We start from the raw sequence: 21,240 nt of genomic DNA, 5'->3' as shown, positions 1-21,240 counted from the left end.
CGCTGCCTGCTCTCCTTCCACTCTCTGCACCCCTTTCCTGCAGCCCCCACTCTCCCTGTGGCCCCGTTCTGGCTGCCGCTGCTCTCCACATTGCTTTCTTGCGGCCCCCACTCTCCCTGTTCCGGCCGCCACCCACTCTCCTGCCACTCTCTGCACTCCTTTCTTGCGGCCCCCACTCTCCCTGTTCTGGCCGCCGCCGCTGCTCTCCTGGCTAATTTTTAAGTTGATAATTTTGTGCGGCTCTTGAATGATGTTATAAATATCCAAATGGCCCTTGGCAGAAAAAAGGTTCCCCACCCCTGTTATAGATGCTACATTATTGTAAATGTTGGGCATTGCCAGTAAGTGCTGAAGGTGGGAGAGGCTAATGATTAAATCTATTAAGATCAGTTCAGCTTGTTGGGGGGGGGGGGGCAGTTGGAATTTCTGTGAGATCTACTGATGATTGCAAACAAGGTTTAATCCCTTAAGCATTTTGTTGCCCAACTGAAGTTTAAAGTCTTCATGCTGCTGCTGTCATGTGGTGAAACAGCACACATTTGTTTGTGTTTGTATATTTAGATATTTACACCTTGCTTTTCTCCCCATTTGGGACCCCAAGCAGCATACAGCATCATTCTCCTCACTTCTCTTTTATCCTTACAGCAATTTTGTGAGATGGATTAGGCTCAGAGAAAGTGAAAGGCCAAGTGAAAGTCTATGGCCCAGTACAGATTTGAACATGAATCTCCCAGATCCTGGTTTGACCCCTGAAAAGTTAGATTGCTCACCAACACCTTGCCTGGCACTCACCAGTGTTTTGAAAAGTCGATGGGACCAGATGTTGTTCTGGCTACAGTCACCGCCACAGGACCCAGGATCCTCACTGGTGACTGATGGTAAACTGGGTGTATGCAAAAAAAATATTTTATAGCTATATGTTCACTTTAAAAGGCATCCTGTTAAACAGAGCTTTTGCCTGAATTGTTGAAAACTTACTCTTAGAATTATACATAATCTTATTCCTGATATTTTGTGGTTGGCTCTGCCTCCTGCAGCAGGCATTTTATGGTTGTGCCCAGCACTCTAGGTCAGAATTCCAAAGATGTCTGCAGGCTCAAAAAATTAGGGACCCTTGCTGTAACCACTGCACTATGCCAGCATATTCCCACATCTCTGTCTTTGTGGCCCTTTTTAGATTCTTGGTGCTGTGACTATGTGTACAGAATGAACTCAGTACAGGTGATCAACCCAATATGTGTGATAACCACTTCTTCTGAAAAGGGCAACACATCTTCTGAAAGCAGCCTTTGCATGCTCATAGCAGACTTGGAGTCTGATATCTGCATTCTGAAGATGGAATATACATGAGTTACCCCTTTTAGAAGAAACCACCATTACAATTATTCATTTGTCCTGTACATGCAGTCAAATGTAATGAGCGAACAGGGCTTTCTCTTCTGGTAGAATGTAGTTTCATCGACACGTATGTGAAACATGCCATTGATTGTGGAACTTGTGTCCAGTTAGTGATGCTTCAAGAGCTCACTCCATAGCAGACTATGCAGCTGAGTATTGCTCTGTGCCTGGCAAGTGAGACTGAAATGAACCCTAGGAAGAACTGGGTAAAAATGGGGGGCGGGAGGTGGAATGTTGTAATAGACAACATCAAATCCTAATAATAATATGTCCTTCTAATTCACTTGAGAACAAAACAAGCCACAACCCTGAGACTGAGCACATATAGTTCTTGTGGAGAAACAATATATACAATCTTAACTTCTCAGGAGCATTCTTTTTCCTCTCCCGTACTATTTTTACCTCTCAGTGATAGAAACAATGTCTATTTTTTTGCTCTGTATTCTTTGTCAATAATGATTGTAGCAAGCTGAGTAGCTCAGAGAAAACAGTGAAAAACACATGCTTTGAATATGAGAAAAGGAAAAAAAGCAGCAGTGAGCACATCTAGCCACAGAAGCCTCCCACCCAAGTCAGATTGGACAGTAATGATAAATCCAGGCTGGTGATGAATTCTAACTCCAAACATATTGGATCTTTTGTGGTGACATGTGTCTTTTATCCTTCTTTTGTTGTGGCAGTTTTGGTCAGTGTGGTTTTTGCTAATAAGCTATCAAGAACTCTGAATGTACTTGGAGAAAATATACTTTTTAAAAATATATCTCCTCCCAGCTGAGGCTTTTGAGGCAGTGTAGAAAAAAAACAATGAAAATACTAATTACTAAGGTGATCATTATTGGATATTTTCATACAAAAAGCACTCAAAATAAGAATGGTAGCACCAAAATTTACAAAAACTTGGGCAGCTAATAATTCCAAGCAAGTAAAAAACAATGACTGGCTTAACAAAACTAAATGTCAAATGTCAGTGTAAATAAAAAACACTTGCCTTAGAATCATAGAGTTGGAAGAGACCTCCAGGGTCATCTAGTCCAACCCCTTGCACGATGCAGGAAACTCACAAACACCGCCCCCTAAATTCACAGGATCTTCATCGCTGTAAGATGGCCATCTAGACTCTGTTTAAAAAACCCCAAGGAAGGAGAGCCCACCACCTCCTGAGAAAGCCTGTTCCACTGAGGAATCACTCTAACTGTCAGGAAGTTCTTCCTGAAGTTGAGCCGGAAACTCTTCTGATTTAATTTCAACACATTGGTTCTGGTCCTACCTTCTGGGGCCACAGAAAACAATTCCACACCATCCTCTATCTGACAGCCTTTCAAGACAGCCCTTGAAGATGGTGATCATATCACCTCTCAGCCGCTTCCTCTCCAGGCTAAACATCCCCAGCTCCTTCAACCTTTCCTCATAGGACTTGGTCTCCAGACCCCTCACCATCTTCGTCACCTTTCCCTGGACCCGTTCCAGCTTGTCTATATCCTTCTTAAAATCTGGTGCCAAAAACTTAACACAATACTCCAGGTGAGGTCTTACCAGAGCAGAGTAAAGCGATACCATCACATCACATGATCTGGACACAATACTTCTGTTGATAAAGCCCAAAATTGCATTTGCCTTTTTAGCTACCGCATGACACTGCTGATTCATGTTCAGCGTATGATCCACTAAGAGCCCTAGATCCTTTTCACACATACTATTGCTAAGACAAGTCTCCCCCATCCTATAACCATGCACTGGATTTTTCCCACCTAACTGCAGAACTTTACATTTATTCATCTTAAAATTTATTTTATTGATTTTAGCCCAGTTTTCCAGCCTTTCAAGGTCATCCTGTATCCTGTTTCTGTCTTGTAAGAACACAAGAACATAAGAGAAGCCATGTTGGATCAGGCCAATGGCCCATCCAGTCCAACACTCTGTATAACACAGTGGCCAATATATATATATGTGTGTGTATGTATGTATGTATACACACACACTATGGCTAAGAGCCACTGATGGACCTCTGCTCCATATTTTTATCCAATCCCCTCTTGAAGCTGGCTATGCTTGTAGCCACCGCCACCTCTTGTGGCAGTGAATTCCACATGTTAATCACCCCTTTGATGAAGAAGTACTTCCTTTTATCCGTTTTAACCTGACTGCTCATCAATTTCATTGAATGTCCACGAGTTCTTTTATTGTGAAAAAGGGAGAAAAGGACTTCTTTCTCTACTTTCGCCATCCCATGCATTATCTTGTAAACCTCTATCATGTCATCCCGCAGTCGACGTTTCTCCAAGCTAAAGAGCTCCAAGCGTTTTAACCTTTCTTCATAGGGAAAGTGTTCCAACCCTTTAATCATTCTAGTTGCCCTTTTCTGAACTTTTTCCAATGCTATAATATCCTTTTTGAGGTGCGGTGACCAGAATTGTACACAGTATTCCAAATGACACCACACCATCGATTTATACAGGGACATTATGATACTGGCTGATTTGTTTTCAATTCCCTTCTTAATAATTCCCAGCATGGCGTTGGCCTTTTTTATTGCAGTCGCACACTGTCTTGACATTTTCAGTGAGTTATCTACCATGACCCCAAGATCTCTCTCTTGGTCAGTCTCTGCCAGTTCACAACCCATCAACTTGTATTTGTAGCTGGGATTCTTGGCCCCAATGTGCATTACTTTTCACTTGGCCACATTGAACCTCATCTGCCTCGTTGACGCCCACTCACCCAGCCTCAACAGATCCCTTTGGAATGCCTCACAATCCTCTCTGGTTCTCACCACCCTGAACAATTTAGTGTCACCTGCAAACTTGGCCACTTCACTGCTTACTCCCAACTCCAGATCATTAATGAACAAGTTAAAGAGCATGGGACTCAGTACTGAGCCCTGCGGAACCCCACTGCTTACTGTCTTCCACTGCAAAGACAGCCCATTTATACTCATTCTCTGCTTCCTATTAATTAGCCAGTTTTTGATCCACAAGAGGACCTGTCCTTTTACTCCATGACTCTTGAGCTTACTAAGGAGCCTTTGATGAGGAACTTTATCAAAAGCTTTCTGGAAGTCAAGGTAAACAACATCTATTGGGTCCTCTTTGTCCACATGCTTGTTTACCCCCTCAAAGAACTGTAACAGGTTAGTGAGGCAAGATCTTCCCTTACAGAACCAATGCTGGGTCTTCCTCAATAACTCGTGTTCATCAATGCGCCTACTCATTCTGTCCTTGATAATGGTTTCTACCAACTTTCCCGGTATTGAAGTCAGACTGACTGGCCTGTAATTTCCCAGATCTCCTCTGGAACCCTTTTTAAAGATGGGGGTGACATTTGCTACCTTCCAGTCCTCAGGAACGGAGGCAGATTTCAATGAAAGATTACATATCTTTGTCAGGAGATCCACAAGTTCAACTTTGAGTTCTTTCAGAACTCTTGGATGTATGCCATCCAGACCTGGTGACTTATTAGTTTTTAATTTGTCAATCAGTTGTAGGACCTCCTCTCTTGTCACCTCAATCTGACTCAGGTCTTTCAACACCCCTTCCAAAATTAGTGGTTCTGGAGCGGGCAAACACTTCTCGTCTTCCACAGTGAAGACGGAGGGAAAAATGCATTCAGCTTCTCGGCCATTTCCCTATCCTCCTTCAGTAATCCTTTGACCCCTTGGTCATCCAAAAGCCCCACTGCCTCCCTGGCTGGTTTCCTGCTTCTAATATATTTGAAGAAATTTTTATTGTTGGTCTTTATGTTTTTTGCAATATGCTCCTCATAGTCCCTTTTTGCCTGCCTGATCACAGTCTTGCATTTGATTTGCCACAGCCTGTGATCCCTTTTATTAATCTCACTCGGACTAGCTTTCCACCGCTTAAAGGACTCCTTCTTACATTTTACAGCTTCCATTACTTTGTTTGTTAACCATGCAGGCCTTCTCTTATACCTGTTTATGCCTTTCCTAACTTGTGGTATATATTTTAACTGAGCTTCTAGAATTGTAGTTTTTAATAGCCTCCAAGCTTCCCCAAGGGTTCTGACTGTATTTACCTTTCCTTTCAGTTTCCTCTTCACATGCCTCCTCATCTCAGAGAATTTACCTCTTTTAAAGTTAAACGTGGTTGTGCTGGTCTTTTGGGGCAACTCCCTATTTATACAAATGATGAAATCAATAACGTTATGGTCACTGTTCCCAAGTGGTGCAATCACTTTTACATCTCTCACCAAGTCTTGGACATTACTTAGGACCAAATCCAACATCGCCCCACCCTTGGTATGTTCTGTGACCATCTGCTCCATAACACAGTCATTGAGAGCATCTAGAAACTCAATCTCTTTCTCTTGACCTGAACACATATTGACCCAATCAATCTGCGGGTAGTTAAAATCACCTATTACAACACAGTTTTTACGTTTAGCTGCTATCTTTAATCCTTCCATCATATTATAATCGTCCTCTATCTTTTTATTTGGTGGGCGATAACAAACTCCCATAGTTAAATTTCCTTTTGGGCCCTCTATTTTGACCCAAAGCATTTCTAGAAGGGAATCTAATTCTTTGACCTCAGTCTTACTGGACTGTGTACCCTCTCTGACATACAGAGCCACCCCACCTCCAACCCTTCCCTCCCTATCCTTCCGATATAACTTATATCCAGGAATCACCATGTCCCACTGATACTCCTCATTCCACCAAGTTTCTGAAATTCCCACAATGTCTATGTTTTCTCCCAACACTAAACATTCCAACTCACCAATTTTACTTTGAACACTTCTAGCATTTGTATACAAACATCTATAATTTCCCAGGCAAGTTGGGCCCGCAACCTTCCTCCTGCCACCTCGAGACTTTGGCAGACACTCCATACTGTTTGTCACCATCTCAGTGGACAACTCTGATCCATTACCCAGTAGAAAAGTAACAGCTAACTCTTCATCTCTTTGAGATGACTCCTTCCGAACCTGAGACATTTCATCTCCTGTCGGCTTTCCCCCAAGATTTAGTTTAAAAACTGCTCTGCCACCTTTTTTATTTTAAGCGCCAGCAGCTTGGTTCCATCTGGGGACAAGTGGAGACTGTCTCTTTTGTACAGCTCCCGCTTGTTCCAGAAAGCGTCCCAATGCCTAACAAACTTAAACCCTTTGTCCCTACACCATTGTCTCATCCACACATTGAGACTTCTAATTTGTGCCTGTCTCTCCAGCCCTGCACGCTGAATAGGTAGCACTTCTGAGAAGGCTACCTTGGAGGTCCTGGCCTTAAGTCTCCTGCCTAGCAGCCTAAATTTTTTCTCCAGGACTTCACAACTGCATTTCCCCACATCGTTGGTGCCAACATGCACCACGACCACTGGCTCCTTTCCAGCACTGTCTGTCAGCCTATCTACAACACACGTAATGTCCGCTACCTTTGCACCAGGCAGGCAAGTCACCATACGGTCAGTACGCAGTTTTGCCACCAGGCTGTCTACTTGCCTAAGGATCGAATCACCAACTACCAAGACCCGCCCTCTCTCCCTGCCCAGGGATGGTTCCTTGGCGCGAAAGGATACCTGCTCACCAACTGAAGAAGAGGTCACTTCTGAGGGTGCCTTCCCCTTATCCTTAGCACGGTGCGCTGTTCCCTCATGCTCCCTGGCAGCAAAGGGGCTGCCACGTTTAGGGTGGGGCTCATCTAATACGTCCCCGAGAGTCTTCTCTGAGTGACTGACTGCTTGTCTCTGCTTCTTCAGGTCTGTCACCTCGGCCTCAAGGGTATGAACTCGTTCCCTGAGTACCAGGAGCTCCTTGCATCGAGCATACACCCAAGACTTCTGTCCTGTGGGCAGATAGTCATACATGTGACATTCAGTGCAAAACACTGCAAAGCCCCCACCCCCCTGCTGGCATTCTACCTTCATGATAACTTTTTTCAAAAAATATACAGTCCCCTTTTAAATCCTGTTTGTTTATGTGGCTCTCCTTCTGGAGGGTCTACTTACCTTATTGGGAACACAAGGAATCTGGGTTCCTGGTCCTTACAGAGCCCCCAAGCCAAGTGCCACAGGCCAAGAGCCCTTTAGCTCTCACCCTTCGGTTTGTGCCAAAGGCTCGCACCTCTGGCAAGGTGCAGCTTAATAATGCAAAGAGGGTGGGGAACACAGCCACTCCTAATCAATCAGCAACAATTACCATCAGCCCTCTCAAACCAAACAAACAGCACTTCCCCAGCAACCACAAACTCAGAATTTTCAGCAATCACAGTCACACAAACTCAGAAATTCCTAGCAACTTCCCTAGCTGCTTAGAAAGCCAAACCTCACCCTTGTAGCAGTTCTTCTCTGCTCTCTCTCAGAGCTCTCTGAAATGTGCTCAGCCTCTGGCAAGGAACAGCTTAATAATGCAAAGAGGGTAGAGAACACAGCCACTCCTAATCAATCAGCAACAATCACCTTCAGCCCACTCAAACCAAACAGCAATTCCCCAGCAACCACAAACTCAGAATTTTCAGCAATCACAGCCACACAAACTCAGAAATTCTTAGCAACTTCCCCAGCTGCTTAGAAAACCAAACCTCACCCTTGTAGCACTTCTTCTCTCCTCTCTTTCAGAGCTCTCTGAAATGTCATATACTGTATTTGCAACCCCTCCCAATTTAGTATCATCAGCAAATTTAATAAGCATTCCTTCTATTCCTTCATCCAAATCGTTTATAAAGATGTTGAACAAAACAGGTCCCAGGACAGATCCTTAAGGCACTCCACTTGTCACTCCTCTACAAGAGGATGAGGAACCATTCACAAGCACTCTTTGGGTGCGATCTGTCAACCAGTTGCAGATCCACCTAATAGTAACAGGATCCAAGCCACATTTTACCAACTTGTCAACAAGGATAGTATGTGGAAACTTACCAAAAGCCTTACTGAAATCGAGTGAAACTAGGTGTTTATGTACTACCCCTATGCTGATCCTAGGTTGGAACTTCATACCCTCCTTATATGTTCTGTTTTTGGCATGTTGAGCACCGTTTTCCTCAGAAGAGAAGACTGAGGAAAAGTAGGAATTGAGCAGTTCCGCCCTCTCTTCATTACCTGTTACAGTTTCACTGTCTTGCCCTCTCAATGGGCCTACCATGTCCTTGCTCCTTTTTTTTCTCTAAACATAAGAAAAGAACACTTTTTTGTTGTTTTTAGCATCTTTGGCCAGCCTAAGCTCATACAGAACTTTAGCTTTCCTAACTTTTTCTCTACAAACACTGGTGATTTGTTTATATTCATCCTTGGTTATAAGGCCCTCCTTCCAATTCCTAAAGGAGTCTTTTTTATTTCTCAAGTCTTTAGAGAGCTGTTTATGGAGCCAGCTTGGCTTCTTTAGGCTTTTTCCATTTTTTCTTCTCATAGGAATCATCTGTGATTGCGCTTTCAATATTTCGCTTTTAAGAAACTCCCACCCCTCCTGAACCCCCTTCTTCCTAAGTATTTCTGACCATGGGATTTTACCCAGCATAGTTCTAAGTTCATCAAAGTTTGCCTTTCTGAAGTCCAACCTATAAGTCTGACTGTGTAGAGCTTTTCCCTTCCCTAAAACTGTAAATTCCAAAATCACATGGTCACTACTGCCCAGGGTGCCAACTATTTCCACTTCTTCAATCAATTCTTCCTTGTTGGTGAGAATCAAATCCAAGATAGCAGATCCCCTTGTTTCCTTCTTCACTTTCTGGAGAAAGTTGTCAGTAAGACAAGTCAAGAATCTATATGACTTCATTTTTAGCAGAGTTGGACTTCCAACAGATGTCTGGGAAATTGAAATCTCCCATGATCACTGTATCCCTTCTCTTGGAGAACTTTGCAATCTGTTGTAGGAGTATCTCATCCAAGTCCTCTGCCTGGCTTGGTGATCTATAGCAGACCTCCACAATAATATCACTACTATTTCTTGCTCCTTTTATTTTTACCCAGAGACTCTCAACTGAGCTGCCATGCTCAGATTCACATATTTCCTCACAAGTATATGCCCCCTTCACATATACGCCTCCACCCTTTCTCATTTTCCTGTCCCTTTTAAATAAGTTGAATCCCTGAATCCTAATATTCCAGTTGTGAGTGTCATCACACCAAGTTTCAGTAAGGCCTATTATGTCATAGTCTCCTTCCTGTATTAGGACTTCCGGTTCCTCCTGTTTGTTTCCCATACTCTGTGCATTAGTTAGAGACATCAGAATCCACGTTTTATGCATCCCAAGGGTTGGGTTTCTGTACAAACCTGCAAGTTAACATTACCTAGTATATGCGCCACTCTCTGCATATCTTTAATGTTCTTATCCCCAGTTTCTGGCATTATACGAGGCTTTGAATTATTGTCTCGCTCCCCCATACAATTTAGTTTAAAGTCCTCCTTATTAGGTTAGCAAGGCTGTTACCAAACACCCTTTTTCCTACTGTCGTAAGGTGCAAACCATCTCCCGATAGAAGACCACCATCTCAAAAGTGTAAGCCATGGTCCAGAAATCCGAATCTTTCCTGATGACACCATTGACGTCGCCAGTCGTTTATTTGAAGTATTCTTCTTTCTCTTCCTAAGCCACAGCCTTCAACAGGAAGCACTGACAAGAACACAACCTGTGCACCCAGCGCCTTCACTTTATGACCCAGAGCCACATAGTCTTTTCTAATATATTCAGGGTTATGACGGGCAGTATCATTCGTTCCCATGTGGATCAGCAAGAAAGGATAGTAATCTGTGGGCTTGATAAGTCTTCCAATCCTTTGTCACATGCTGGATGCGTGCACCTGGCAGACAGCAGACCTCTCGGGATGACAAGTCCAGTCGGCACACTTTGGGTTCCACCCCTCTGAGCAAGGAGTCCCCAATCCCTCTTCCTATATTGGGGAGCAGAAGCTCCAAGCTTCTTATCCACAGGATCCTGAGAAACTTTGTTCAAGCTTTGTGGAGGCTGGGGAAGTAGCCCTTGTTCCAATGGTTCAGAATCAGTTACTGTGGGGAGATCCTGGAATCTATTGCTGAGCAGCACAGGCTCAGAACATCTCCTGATTTTCTTTCTTCTTCGGGTTACATTTTTCCAGGAACACTCCTCCTGTGTTGGGTTCTCTTCTTATTGCTGAGATACCGTTTCCTCTCCCTCCTTTTGTCCTTTCAAGAGCACCTCATGCGTTTTGTCAAGAAAATCCTTACCTTCCTTTATACACTGCAGTGTGGACAATCGTGCCTCCAGTCTTTGTATCTTCTTCAGCAGGGCCACTAACTTACACTTGCTACAAGTGTAATTGCTGCTACTCTCAGGTAGAAATACAAACATCCCACAGTCTTTATACATCACTGCCTCTGCTCCCTCACCAGCCATACTGCTGCAATCTATTTCAAAATTTTCTTTTGACTTCTCTTTAAATCCCACTACCAACTGCCACTTGAAACTACTTGTGAATAACTACCCACCTTTCTACAGAACCCCCAGGCCTTACTGTGCAATACATATCCTTCCAGTAGGGCTTATCAGGGTGTAACTTCATTTGTTGGTAGAAAGGTGGAAAGTTCTGTCAAGTCCCAGCTAACTTAAAGCCATGGGATTTTCAAGGCAAGAGACATTCAAAGGTGGTTTGCCATCGCCTGCCTTTGTGTCATGGCCCTGGTATTCCCTGCAGGTTTACCATCCACCCTGCTGAGCTTTCAAAATCTGAAGAGATCAGGCTAGCCATGTCAAGGTGTAATCCTGTTTAGGATTGTGCTAATAGTGTGTTAAGTTTCACAGAGAGTGCACTAGGCAGAGCATCCTGACTGGGTGCCAAGACCCCCCAAAGCCTTGCTCCTTGTCACCTTACAGAACAAAGGTATATTCAGCAGGACCTCACTAAAAATCATAATGCTTACTTGGTACTGGAGAAATCTATCCTTAAGACACCCAGGTCCCATTCCCTGTAGATACAGAGTTGTAGCTCTTGCCTCTCTGTGTGTTTAACTGTAAGGAAGACAAAATCTTTATTCAGACTATGAATTCCACCCAGGTTCAGTTCCAAGACCCATTCAGTTATTTTGTATCTAGCAGTTTAAAGGGCTCTTTCTTTTCTTACAGGCACTTGTACATTATTTGAATGCCTTTGAGTTTAGATCTTGTGTTGTATGAGAATACTGCATGTAGAACAAATGAGGCCTTATGATTACTTGGTCTAAGTGTCAGATTTGTATGTGGACTTTCTGTGATTAGGTGGGTGGAAACCCAGGAGAGGTCCTTCTTGGTTCTGGCACCAAATCTCACCAAGGAGATTTGTCTGGCCCCTTCTGCTCTCACCTTTTGCCAAAAAGTGAAAGCTTTTTTGCTTTGTTTGGCATTCCCTCAGTGATCACTCCTTTCTGCCCAATGTTTTAATTATTGCTTTTATGTTTTTCTATGTGTTTTAGCTTTGGTTTTAATTTTTTCATGATGTGTTTTCTGTTGGTTTTAATATTATTTAAGATGCAATTCAATTATCTGTGTTTTTCATTTGCTAGTCACCTTGGTAACCCTGACCAGGGCAGAAAAGTGGGGTATGATTTGTTGAGGGGAGGAGTTATATGTGGTTCTGCCATAATACTCAGGACAAATTAATGTCTTTTGGCTTAACACAGGCTGTTAGGTAAGGTTAATAAAATTGCTATAGCTTGAGATGAATTCCCTGACTGCTGAAAGAAATTCCGTTCTAGTCTTGGTCTAAAGTTTGGACCAGGAAACCCCTCTTATTTCTTCTGTTTCCCTTGTTTTCCTGTTTTGATATACATCTATATTCAGTACTAAACATCCATTTTGAGTCTCATTCTTTTTCTCTTTCCATTTAAATCTTGGTTGTTTGCATTCTCTTCCTAAATTTTGAAGGAACCCCTTTTCTTCTCTCAGGTTTGAAAAATTGTTTTGGGATCTTTAAGGAAAAGAGAATCTCCTTAACTGCAAGATCATTATCTCTGCCTACATTCCTCCACTCCCAATGATCTGCCTAGACTTCTCCACCTTCCCTTTCTCTTTCCACCACCTCCAGAATGCATGTCTCCTTTCATGTTGCCTAATTTGCCTGAAGCCCCCTTCCAGCTCCCTTTCTCCATCCACACTCAAACAGGTCTATAAATGTTAAATGAAATACTTTGAGTTACTGTTCCATTTGATTATTAGAAAACCTATAATTAAATGTTTCTCACCCATGACACAGCAGATCTGTGTTGTGGAACTTTATGTTAATGTTCAACCAAAGGAGAGAAACGTTTTTCTTTGTGATCTGCCTCTAGCACAAGCTTGTCAAACATGTGGCCCAGAGGCCGTATCTGGCCCCCAGAGGGCTCCTATCAGGCCCTTGAGCAATTGGCTGTCATCTGCTTCCTTCTCCCCTCTCTTGCTTCCTTCTGCATAACAGCTTGCTTTGCAAAGCTTGCTCAATCACACAGGAGCTACAGAGCAAAACCACTATTTCTCCATTGGCTGAGCCTCTTCCCTTGGGGAGGACGGGGTGACGGCAGAACTTGTTTTTCCAGGTTCTCTCAATCACACAGCAGAGCTACTGAGCCAAGTCTCTCTTCTATTGGCTGAGGCTCCTCCTGCTCCTGGGGAAGGAAGAAAGGAGCCAGAGCCTCCTTTGCCCAGTTCCCTGGATCCCATGGGAGAAATACAAAGAAAGCACCTTTAAGACCAACAAGGGCTAATGTTTTAAGCATGTTTTAAGGGTTTTTTTTAAAAAAAAATTGTGTTTGTCTATGTCCTTTATAAAGTTTATATCTCTGCTACCTAATTTTAAGTAGGTGTACACATGACCTGGCCTGACATGGCCCAGCCAACCTTACATGGCCCGGCCCAACAAAATCTCATTTATATCAGATCTGGCCCTCATAACAAATGAATTTGACATCCCTTCTCTGGCAGGTCTGGAGAGGCAGTTTATACATTCTCTTAATAAATAAGCATCAAAGATTTTTCAGGGTTGCACTTCTAATCCACACTTTCTGAATGTTTAGACTGAAGCCCCAGACTATGTTTCTTGCCATATGCAGGTGTGTTTGTCCTAGACACAGAGACCATTTTTGCACTGGACCTTTAATCCTGGTTTAGCCCTCTCCCCAAGCTGACATTCTTCACTAAATTAATAGAATCATAGAGTCACAGAGCTGTTTTCTCTGATTCTATTATTTTAGTGTAGAATGTCAGTTTGGAGACAGGGCTAAACCAGGATTAAAGGTCTAGTGTGAAATTGGTCGAGATATCCAGATGTTATTGAAGATACACATACCACTTGGATATTTGTTGCAATCCTAGTAGCCAAGTTATATGTTTGCAACTTTTATACAATGATATTTGAAGTGGCTAACAGAAGTGAAAGCTAGTGAAGAAGACATACAAATGAAGACATCACCCGTGCCTCTGTGTGTGATAGTATTCTAGCAAGATTTAATTAGCAGGTCTATCTGGTAGGGACAAAAGAACATAAGAGAAGCCATGTTGGATCAGGCCAATGGTCCATGCAGTCCAATACTCTGTCACATAGTGGCCAAAAAACCCAGGTGCCATTAGAAGGTCCACTAGTGGGGCCAGGATACTAGAAGCCCTCCCACTGCTGCCTCCCAAGCACTAAGAATAAAGAACATCACATGCCCCAGAAAGAGAGTTCCATCAATACCTCGTGGCTAATAGCCACTGATGGACCTCTGCTCCATATGTTTATCCAATCCTTTCTTGAATCTGTCTATGCTTGTAGCTGCCAACACCTCCTGTGGCAATGAATTCCATGTGTTAATCACCCTTTGGGTGAAGAAATACTTCCTTTTATCCGTTCTAACTTGACTGCTCAGCAATTTCATTGTGCCCACAAGTTCTTGTATTGTAAGAAAGGGAGAAAAGTACTTTTTTCTCTACCTTCTCTATCCCATGCACAATCTTGTAAACCTCTATCATGTCACCTCTCAGTTGATGTTTCTCCAAGCTAAAGAGCCCCAAGTGCTTTAACCTGTCCTCATAGGGAAAGTGTTCCAATCCTTTAAACATTCTAGTTGCCCTTTTCTGCACTTTTCCCAATGCTATAATATCTTTTTTGAGGTGTGTGACCAGAATTGTACACAGTATTCCAAATGAGACCGCACCAACGATTTATACAGGGGCATTATGATACTGGCTTATTTTCAATTCTCTTCCCAATAATTCCCATCATGGCATTGGCCTTTTTTATTGCAGTCGCACACTGTCTTGACATTTTCAGTGAGTTATCTACCGTGACTCCAAGATCTCTCTCTTGGTCAGTCTCCTCCAGTTTACAACCCATCAACATGTATTTATTTTTGGCCCGATGTGCATTACTTTGCACTTGGCCACGTTGAACTTTATTTGCCATGTTGTCGCCCACTCACCCAACCTTGACAGATCCTTTTGGAGTGCCTCAGAATTCTCCCTGGTTCTCACCTTCCCTGAACAATGTTGTGTCATCTGCAAACTTAGCCACTTCACTGCTTACTCCCAACTCCAAATCATTAATGAACAAATTAAAAAGCATTGTGCCCAGTACTGAGCCTGCGACATCCCACTGCTTACCACCCTCCACTGCGAAAATTACCCATTTATACTCACTCTCTGTTTCCTGTTTATTAGCCAGTTTTTGATCCACGAGAGGACTTGTCCTTTTTTCCCATGACTCTTGAGTTTACTTAGGAGCCTTTGATGAGGAACTTTATCAAAAGCTTTCTTGAAGTCAAGGTAAACAATGTCTATTGGGTCCCCTTTGTCCACATGTTTGTTCACCCTCTCAAAGAACTTTAACAGGTTAGTGAGACAAGATCTTCCCTTACAGAACCCATGCTGAGTCTTCCTCAATAGCTTTGTTCATCACCTCTGTGCCAGAGTATCTGAAGGTAGCAGATGCACCTTCAAGTACTCTGGCACAGATGATTTAGGACTTCAGAACCAGTGCATTAAATATATCAGCACCCAATAAAGTTGTTGAAGAATTGGGGTTAATGTGCTGTCTTCTGCTTATGCCCAGTGAAATCTGAGTGGCAGCATTTTTTTTTAATCAGTGAAATTTCCAGACAGTTCAACAATGTAAAGAAGAGTCCTGCTGGTCAGAGCAGTTGTCCATTTGGCCCAGCATCCTGTTTCACGTAGTGATCACCCAGATGCCCACAGAAGATCTGCAAGCTTGGCGTGGAGGCCAACATCTCTCCAGTTGTTGCCTCCCAGCAACTAGATTCTACTTAGCTATCATGGCTGATAGCCACTGATGAAACTGTCGTTCACAAATTTGTCCATTTGAAAGCTATCATGTGGCATTGAGCTCCACAAATTAGTTGTATGTTGTGTGAAGAACTTTCTTTTGTTTATTTCTTATTTATTTACTTCATTTATACCCTGCCTTTCTCCTCAGTGGGGACTCAGTGCAGCTTACATCATTCTTTTCTCCTCCACTTAATGCTCATGAAGAATTGCTTGTGTCAGTATCCTGAATGTACTGCCCCTAAGTTCTCTTGTCTTGTTCTCTATCAGTTTTTTTCTCCACACCTTGCATAATTTTATAAACCTCTGTTATAGCTACCTCTCTCTTTGTCATATGTTTTCTGAATGGAAAAGCCTAATTTCTACAATATCATTTTTGTGATGGGGCAATCAGATCTGTACCTAGTATTCCAAATGTAGACCTTTACATGAGAGTTATGAAGGACAGCTTTTTTTAAAAAAAATCTCCACCTTATTTTTATTTCCACCTAAGATTGCCAACAACCTGGAGGGGGGGGGAAATGTTATGCCCCTTTTATCACAGGCTTAATGCGTAGAAATGTGAATTTGATAAATGACATCCTATTAATCCTCTGTTAAAGGGGCAGGACATTTTTTTCTCTGAGGGTTTTTGGCAACCCTATTTTCAATTGTTTTTGCATCTGCAGCTAACATAATGCTGCATACTCAGCCATGAGATATTACCACTGGAGGAAGAGAATATTTTATACGTGAAATTGGACAGCAGCAGTTGGGCTGCTTGTACAGTAACTTCTGATAAGGAAGTCTGTCTAGGCAGTGAGAACTTTGAACTTCAGTGAAATGACTCACCCCTACTCCACTGATACTGACATGACACCTCAGATAAAGAAGGGCCCCTCACGAGACCTGAAATTCCCCTGGTGCAGACTGGTCCAAATGTTTTGCTGGTGGACTCCCTTCCTAGACCCCATTCCCAGAGAATCTATCAACCAGGAACCTCTTGAAGAAACCTGCTCCCTCTTGCCACTTGCAGCTGACCTGGAGCTGCTGTAGAAGCCCAGCTAGACCCTGTGCCATCAGTGTCTCCTCCACATCTCTGAGACTTAAAATGGACCAAGGTAGACGCATGCAAGGAAACCACGATGGGTAGCCCAGACTCCACTTAATCCCAGCCTTTCAAAGGAATATGAAGGGTTGTTGTAAGTCTTGGCAGGAGATAGAATATTAATGAGGCTACCAGGTAGGGCAGGGATCCCAGACTGCTTAGTGGATAGGCACCTTGCTGGTTCAACAAGTCCTACTGGCCGCTCATACATAGCCAGGAAAGAACTGGTCCTTTTTGTTACAGCCTTCGGTTCCTGTGGAGATTCCTGTTCCCAGCTCCAGCCTCTCCTCAAGGAACTTGCTTCACCCTTGCTATGCCTGCATAAGTTCTACAGCCTCCTTGCACAAACAAGGCTTCTACTTCCTTTCTGCTTCCCTGCTTTCCTGTAGGCCATTTGACCTACCCAGTTAGGTAGATGAGGACATTCAGCCACAGTGTCCTTAGAGGTCCACAACCATTCTTACTGTGCTTCAGTGGTTGTTTCAGGATAGGGAGTTTAGAAATCTGCACTGGGTGTGGATATGGTTAAGATAATATTTGAGGAAAAGAGCTCTGACTTCTAAAAGCTCATGCTGAAATAAATGTTATTAGTCTTTAAGGTGCCATTGGTCTTTTATGTGGTAAAGATACAGCCTGTTGGGTGTAGAACATCCTAAACTTAGCACTTTGTATGTGTCAAATCCTGACATTCAAGAGCCTGAAGCCACAGTATTGGTAGTGAGATAGGTGGCATGTTGTGTGGAGCATGAAATGTAGGGGCTAAGGGGTAGGAACATGAATGATGTAGAAGCAATAGAGATAGTGAGCCATTGCATGCAGGATTTGGGCATTTAAGGTATAGGGACACAAGTAGTGTTAACACATGCCGTAGAAGGTAGTAGTAGAATGCTGAAGAGATAAGGTGGGCTTATGGTATGCATGAAGATACTAATTCTGAAAATCCCCCTATATAAACAACTGCCTGCAAAAAGAAGCTAGATTATTTGGGATTTATTGTTGCTTAAGCTTGACGGAACATTCAGAAGTGGAATTCCTCACCTGCAGTCTGAAGTGATACACAGTCTGAAGTGAACTGCTGCAGCATTCTGTCACTTCATTCTATGCGCTCACCTTCAGAGGCGAGGCAGGTAATAACCAGAGGCAGGATTTTTTTTCCCCAGAGGTAGTTCATTGCTTTTGGAATGCCCTCCATCCTTCAGGCTTGTGTGGTGCTTACCTTTCTTCTGGGAACCAGGCTAAAGCAATCCTTTTTACCCAGGTTTTTAACTAAGGAGTTCTATCTCTTAAATATTTTATGGTCTGCTTCTGGCCCCATGATCATTTTATCCGCATAATTTTAGGCTGTTCAGTGTGTATTTTGCGCTGCTGTTATGACCTGTCTTGTTCTAATGCTGCCATCCTGTTTGTAATGGTTGTGTTTTAGCAGTTTTAACTTGATTTTATTATCTTGGTTGTAAGCTGCCTTGAGCAGATGTCTGGAGAGGCATAATAACATTTTTCTAAATAAATAAATTCTTCTACATGTGTCTCCTTCTGGTAACCTTTTGGGAGGTGACCAAACCAAAGAATTAAGACTAGGGATGGGCACAAACCGGGAAAATGGAGATTTGTTTTGGTTCGTGGTTCATGGGGCCACAGACCTTCCCATTTACCAAACTGGTTACTTTTGTGAGGTTTGTGATGTGATAGAACGGCCCCCCTTTGGGCTAGAGATGCCAAACTTGCAGTGAGTCTCCTGATGACTCTTCTTTACCTGTCTTCCAAGTTTTGTGAGTATTGCGGGGGGGCTGAATTATGCCCCCCAAAACAGGTGCCCCCAGGAAAGTGCTCTCTGAGAAAATCACAGCCAGTTCCCTTCCCTCTCTGTCTCTGCCTCTAGCTCAGGACCGGCCTTTTGCCTAGGGTGCCGGGCTGGGGAGACTGCGCACTGGCCAGGCACCCTCCCCGCCCACACTCTGATGACTCTGGCTGGCGCACACTCTCTGAAGCAGCAAGCATACCTGGGGCACCCCACACCCAAGGCCGGCCCTGCTCAGCTAACACATGGCATGCCTGCTGCTGACAAGAAAACAATGGCTGTGTGTGAACTATGACTATGTATTTTTCTGCTCCCAAAAAGCAGAATTGGAGCTCTCATTTGTGGCAGTGCTGCCTGTCGAGCTTTGGAAGGCCACTATTGATGTTTCCAAGACTGCAGAAGTCTATCCCACCCCCATTGCTTTGATGCTAGTAATATATCTGTGCTGGCATGTCTGCCACAGACACTGCCAGCACTCCCCCCCATAAGACGCTTGAACCTCTGAACACCACATGGAGGGTTGTGGGAGGGTTGTTGAGGCAAGATAGCTCAGACCTCAATTCACAACCAGGGTAATTTTAGCTGTGAATTTAGGGTCATGGACAGATTTGTGCCTATCCCTAGTAAAGACTTTGGCAGCCTTAGAAGGGGCCAGTCAGTTATCAGATCATGTTGATTTTGCATTTAGAAGCAGAATGCAAAGGTCTGGAAGATAGGCAGGACATTAATGAGGTCTTTTCATACTCTGCAGATGACTCCTATGCTAGTATTTGTTCCTGTTTTATTTACTTATTTAGATTTTAGTAGTCTACTGTGTAAAAGATCCATTTTGTTTGAAGGCTGATTTATCCCAGCTGTCATTTTCACTTTACACAATCTTCACTGTTTTCCATAGAGGTGAGGTCGTTGTTTATAATACTAACTATTTCCATGGCAGTAGACTATGATGCCATCAGGGGAAGATTGAGGCATTCCATTGAGTACTGGCAATTAAATATTATGGATTGTGAGATAACACTTGAATTACCAAGATCTTTAGCATAATGAGGCTGGAAAACCATTGCTTAATTCTTAAGGGATTCGACATGGGTAATGGAATAAATGAATTGGCTTCATTGGATCCTTGCTGGAAAACTGTTATGTTTAAAAGAAAATAACATCAGCTGCTCAAAAGCTTCTTCTGTACTCATGAAAAGCACAAATGTAAATCTCAGTATAACTATCGTTTATGTTCTGAGCTTCCCAGAGCTATTTCTATTGCAGTGCCTCAGTTTGAAGTGTCATAATTTGCCTGTCACATTATACTCTTTCTGTTCCCTCAACTAAGTAATACTTCCCCCCAATAAAAAAAAAATCAGTTTTATCTGTAAACAATGAATGTAAAAGAAATTTAACTTATTTTGGATGTAACAAGTAGGTTTGCTAGTGTTCAGTAACTATTTCATATGAGGCAGTATAACTGGAAAATGACCTGTTTTGTTGAAGTCAAAATGGGCAGGCATATACATATGCTTTTAGATGCAACCCATGAAACATTTGAAGTTATTTTTAAGCAAATAAGATGTCATTTTCTGAGAATACTGCATAGTCACAGTAACATTGGAGAAGTGGATTGTAAGACTTCTGTGAAAGTTTACTTGAGAACAGGGCTTTTTAAATAGAAAAGCCCATCAGGAACTCATTTGCATATTAGGCCACACCCCCTGGTGTCACCATTGTTTCGCGCAAGGCTTTCCCCCAAACTCCAACTATGCAGGGTTCTCTTTTTTGTAGAAAAAGCCCAGCAAGAACTCATTTGCATATTAGTCCACACACCCCTGCTGCGTTCCTGCTATTTTTTTTTTAAAGTCCTGCTTGAGAGACTAGCTTTATTATTGTACGGTTAGCTGAAGTGTATCCTCTTTCTCGGCATGTCCATAAATTTTAGGAAAAAATTGTGCTCTGCACTGTGGAATGATTTCTGTAAAAGCTGGAACTAGGCTAGCCACTTCACTAGATTAAATAAGAAATCATATTAGGCTGTTTTATCTGACCCAGGTCAGTTCTTAAATTAAGGCTGCTCTGCATGTGCTGAGGTAGTAGAATGGGATATACTATTTCAAAATGTGTATATGGGAAGTTTTAAAACATTCCCTCTAGTAACAACAAAGTTCTCTGAAAGTAAAAATCTGGCATAGTATCAAGGAAATTTGTCTAGAATGCTTACCCCCCCCCCCCCCCCGCAGTTACTTTTTTACTTGCACAAAATAGGGTTTCAGGTCATTCTGTCACCTCAGAATTCTTGTTTGATGGTTTGCCTGTTGTCTTTCGTGGTGGTGGTGACAGCCAGTCTAGAAACTAGTCTATACCAGGGGTGGGGAACCTCTGTCCCAAGGGCCATATGCGGCCCTCAAGGTCACTTGGTGTGGCCTTCGGGGATTGCTGGGCCGAACCGAGCCATATGGCAGCCTCTCTTTGGCCTGGCTGGTCAGCAAGGATTGTGGGGCCCAGCTGCACTGTGCAGCAGCCTCCCCAGGGCCAGGCAGGGATCACAGGGCCCAGATGTACTGTGCAGCAGCCTCCCTGGGGCCTGGCTGACCGGCCAGAGTTGCTGCAGGGCCTGAAAAAGTTACTGCCACAGTTCAGTTTGCACATGATTATCCCAGATGGTGTGGCCTAATATGCTAATGAGTGTGTGACCTAATATGATAAATTAGGGGATGTGGTCTAATATGCTACTGAGTTCCTGCTGGGCTTTTTCTACAAAAAAGCCCTGGACCTATGCATTTG

The 21,240-nt window shown here is 43.2% G+C and overlaps 1 protein-coding gene across 3 annotated transcripts in view; it reads left to right on the top strand.

Moving 5' to 3' along the window:
* Positions 1–21,240, top strand: part of RBKS (ribokinase) — a 140,104-nt gene that overhangs the window by 2,073 nt on the left and 116,791 nt on the right. Inside the window, exon 2 of one of the 3 annotated variants that reach the window (XM_060245202.1) lies at positions 12,242–12,458. The exons of the other annotated variants lie outside the window; for them this stretch is intronic. The gene's annotated coding sequence lies outside the window, so the exon portion shown is untranslated. The remainder of the gene's footprint in view (positions 1–12,241; positions 12,459–21,240) is intronic. 3 annotated transcript variants of the gene reach the window in all.

Source organism: Heteronotia binoei, chromosome 1, assembly GCF_032191835.1.
Source record: "Heteronotia binoei isolate CCM8104 ecotype False Entrance Well chromosome 1, APGP_CSIRO_Hbin_v1, whole genome shotgun sequence".
NCBI classification, from domain to species: Eukaryota; Metazoa; Chordata; class Lepidosauria; order Squamata; family Gekkonidae; genus Heteronotia; species Heteronotia binoei.
Note: the sequence above shows the minus strand (reverse complement) of the source record. Positions and strands in the feature narration are given on the sequence as shown.